Source organism: Lactuca serriola, chromosome 8 (genome assembly GCF_051521515.1).
Source record: "Lactuca serriola cultivar US96UC23 chromosome 8, Lser_US96UC23_V15, whole genome shotgun sequence".
Classification (NCBI taxonomy): domain Eukaryota; kingdom Viridiplantae; phylum Streptophyta; class Magnoliopsida; order Asterales; family Asteraceae; genus Lactuca; species Lactuca serriola.
Window position 1 is genome coordinate 290,072,137 of NC_136415.1, and position 4,840 is coordinate 290,076,976.

Consider the following 4,840-nt stretch of genomic DNA (forward strand, 5'->3'; position numbering starts at 1 on the left):
ACTTCACCCGAACAATTTATGGATAGTCTTTTGAGAATAGTACAAGTTATGATTTATTAATATATTATAAGTTCTAATATATTAATATAAGATCATATTATTTAATTAGTATTGGTCTATAATTAATCTAGGATTAATTTAGAGATCAAAAGTATTACTAATTAAATATGGGCTTCTATATTTATATAGTGTGGGCTAATGCTTATTTGGAATGGGCTAGGCTTGCATGGAAAGTCCATGGATACTCCATGGAGCTTTAACCCATGGATCTCATGGAAATGAAGACACATGGGTATTAAGGTTTACATGGATGTAACCCTAATCCACCACACTATATAAAGGAGGCTTTGGTTCTTGAAATCATACTAGTTGAGGTGAGCAAAGTAAGAGGGCCGATTTCAAGATAGTAGTGACCATTCTCTCAAAGTTCCAAGTTTGTGGTGATTTGTGATTTCCATTTGAGGCATCCACACTATTGGTGCTAGGCTCTAAAACTCCAAGCAATCAACTACAACTACAAGGTAAGTATTTCTACTAGCTTTATTTGATTCATGTTCCCCATGCCATGCTAGTTAGGATATGAACCTTGGAAAAATAATTATTTGCATGTATCTTAGACAAACATAGATCCAAGGTTGATTAGGGTTGAATGTACACTTAGGAAGTGTTAGAATGCTCAAAACCCTTTAGAAGAACCGTTACCCACTCCCGAAGATTGATGATCTCTTCGACCAGCTACAAGGGGCATCTTGGTTTTCCAAGATAGATTTGCGATCAGGCTACCACCAGATGTGAGTTAGAGATAAGGATGTACAGAAGACTGGTTTCTGGACTCGCTATGGCCACTATGAGTTTATGGTGATGCCCTTTGGGGTCACCAATGCCCCTGACGCGTTCATGGACCTCATGAACCGTGTATACAGACCGATGCTGGATTGTAACTCCATTAAAAATCAAGCCAATTTAAAACTTTTTCAATCATCCAAAAGCCATTAGTTATTACGAAGTGTTTTCAAAATAGTTTAATATCAGAGTATCCCAAAAACCATAAGTCCAAAACATGAGGATGTGTACGGTCATGCCTTCGCCTTGCCAAGTCATTTGAAGCACCTGAAAATATAAACTGAAACCGTAAGCACAAAGCTTAGTGAGTTACCCCCAATATACCGATACACATACAATCCACATAACAATATCAGCAATATCATAACATAACAAACTGAAAAACGTGCAATGGGTCCACAGCTTTACAGACTGGATTACCCTTGGGCCCACAATATGAGTCTGGATTGCCTTCTGGACCCACAACTCACATCTAGATTGCCACTAAGTCAACAGTATAAGTCTGGCATGCCTTACCCGACCCTCAACTTGTATCTGGAATGCTCCCGGGTCCTCAGTATGAGTCTGACATGCCTTGCCCGACCCTCAGCTCATATCTGGAATACTCCTGAGTCCTCAGTATGTGTCTGGCATGCCTTGACCGGCCCTCAGCTCATATCTAGAATACTCTAGGGTTTGTTGGCTACCGCACGGAGTAGTACAACCTCAAACCATCCCACTTAACATGTCGACATGTAACATAACTAATTTACATACAGATAATCATACAGTATCACAGGTAGTCCTACAGGTCTACCCGACTAGGATATCAACTGCATACATCACTAACACAAACTCAACATATCAATAACTACTAGGATATCAAATCCAATGGGTCGGCTTGGTGCCTTAGACCCCTTAGTATAATGAGGATTACTCACCTAGCACTGCTGGAGTCCCGTAGGTAAGGCTCCAGCTGCTGGTTGTCAGATTCCCGAACTGTCCACATCAAACAATACCCAATCAATAATTTTTATTCCAAGCCCAAGGTCCAACTCACACTACAAAAATCCCAAAAGTCAAATCATGGGCCAAAGCCCGATATATGGCCCGATTTTCAAAATTGGGCCCAGACCTCTACATGGTCTTTCCTTAAGGCCCATCCAATTATTCCAATCTAATTCCCATGGCCCAATATCATATAATCATAAATGCCCAATTATGGCCCATCTATGGCCCAATTTTCCAGATTGGGCCCAAGTCCTCACATGGGCCTTATCCTAATGCCCATCTAATTATTTTGGTCCATTAACTTATTCTTGGATAGCCCATCAATAGTCCAGTCGCCAAAGCCCAATAGGAAGGCCCAACTCAAGGCCCATGTGAAATTAAGGTTTTCACATGAAATGATGATTGGGGTTAAGTGTTCCTACTTAACCCATTAAGGACTTAATCCACTAAGTCCAATATTGCTTTAGGTTAATTTGCAATTGATCATTAATTAATATTTTAAGTTTATTAAATAATTCTTGTGCGCATTCCGATCGATTCCCAAAGTTAGGTTTTTAAACCATTACGGCTTTCCAAACCTTAATTAAGGTTTCCTACCCAATACTAGCCCATTAGTCAATTGGTTGGGCTTTTAGGTCACTTTGGGCCCCATTGGGACTATTAGGGTTTTCTTAGGTTAATTAGGGTCTCCTTGGGCCCATTAGGGCTTCATTGGGCCCACTTTGACCAAGCATCCCTCAAATGAGTCAAACACAATAAGGCAAGCACACCGCCACCCGGCACGGCGGCCGGTGGCGGCCAAAGGTGGCAGCCACCACCCTACGATGGTGGTTTAGACTTTTCTTTAATTACTCCCATTCTATTACAACTTACAACAATACTCAACACACACACACATAAAAATAGCACACACACTAATTACACACACATAGCCACCACCACGCGGCGGCTGGTGGTGGCAAAACAGTAAAGACGGCTGTAACCACCATGGTTTCCGGCCAAACAACCATCTCTATGGAAGGCTCTCTAGTGGCAAAAGCACACCCATAGACTTGTTCGTAAAAATAACCCAACCACCCACCTAATGGTTCCGGCAGCAGCAGCATAAGCGACCACTATGACGGTTGACGGCGGAAACAACTGCAGCAACGGCATCGGCGATGGCTGAGTAGAAGGGACAGAGAATGCATGACCGAGAGTGGCGGTACACAGCCCCGATGTCATCTTCAGCGGCTTCGTCCTTGTCAGCAGCACCAACGATGAACATGGCTGGTGGTTCACGGTCTCTACAACGAAAAATGCTCATGCCATCGTTCCTTACCTACTACATCCCACGATGCATCTACTTCTCGAATCCAAGAGCTCAGCCACCATTTCACGATTGCAGAAAAGCATCCCCAGTGACAACTTAGTCGGAAAGAGTGAGGTAGTAGTGGCGTCTTCACTCATGGTGGGGTGTTCTTCGGTCATTCACGACGTTACATCCGTCAAGGGGTTATGGTGTTAGTGCTCGACGACTCCAACAACGGTGGTTGCGACTCGGCATAAGGGGGGTAGCGACGTCGGAGATCGAAGGAATAAGCAGGTGGTGGCGGCTAGAGGGACAAGGGTGGAGAGTGTTGCAGCTAGATAGTGAATTAGGGTTAGGGTTTTGGACATGGCTTATGAAATAGTTTTATACCCGCTCCCTTCAAAACTAATATCCATAATGACAAAATCGACCCCTCCTACCCTTATCCTTTCATACCAAGTCCCAAAATTACTATGTAGCCCCTAATTCCTTAAATCCTTTCAACTTTGACCCAATATTTACCAAATCGCCCCTCCATGACAAATTCTTTCTAGTTTAAGTCCAAAAGTTACCAATTTCACCCTGCCTTCTAAAATCCTTTTCAAAATAAATCTTGAAATTAAACTTTAACCCCCAGAAAACCAATTCATGTCATTTGGCTTCCTGAAACCAACACCCCGCTAATTATTACATGATTTTGGACAATAATAATATAAAATAATAATAATAATAATAATTGCTTCTCGAGGTTCCGGGTTTATTATTTAATTATTATATTTTAAATGGGATGTTACATTACAGATGACATCTTAGTTTACTCCAATACGTAGGAGCAGCACGAGGAGCACTTGCGGGAGGTGTTGGATACCCTAAGGAGGGAGAGCTTGTATGCCAGCTTCTCTAAGTGCGAGTTCTAGTTGTGCAAGGTGCAGTTTCTGGGGCACCTTCTCAACCAGAACGAGATTTTGGTTGACCTGACCAAAGTGGAGGCTGTGATGAGATGGGAGGTTCCAAAATCTCCATCTGAGATTCAGAATTTTCTTGGGTTAGCAGGCTATTACCGGAGATTCATACAGGATTTCTCCAAGATAGCAGTACCCTTGACCCGGCTAACGAAGATGGTCGTCGTATTTCACTGGGGGCCTGAGCACCAGGCATCGTTCGAGACATTGAGGTAGAGATTGTTTGAGGCGCCGATCTTAGCCCTGCCAGAGGGCGTGGAGGATTTTGTAGTATACTGTGATGCATCCATTTCGGGTTTGGGCGTAGTGTTGATGCAGAGAGGGAACGCCATCGCTTACGCCTCGAGGCAATTGAAGCCTCACGAGGCGAATTACCCGACACACAATCTGGAGTTGGGGGCGGTTGTTTTCGCCCTCAAGATTTGGTGACACTACCTCAATGGAGGTTGTTTTACCAGTTACACGGACCACAAGAGCTTGAGGTACCTCATGGATCAGCCAAATCTAAACATGAGGGAGTGTTGGTGGCTAGATGTGGTGAAGGATTACGATTGTGGGATCCTCTACCACCCGGGGAAGGCCAATGTTGTGGCCAATGTGCTTAGCTTCAAGGCAGCCCTGATTAGAGACATTTACTTGAGGACGACAGAGGTGACTCGTCTACTAGAGAAGATCCAGGAGGTCTAGCAGGAGGGACCCCGGAAGAGTGAACGTATAGTGGGACAGATTTCCTCCTTCGATTATGATATCCACG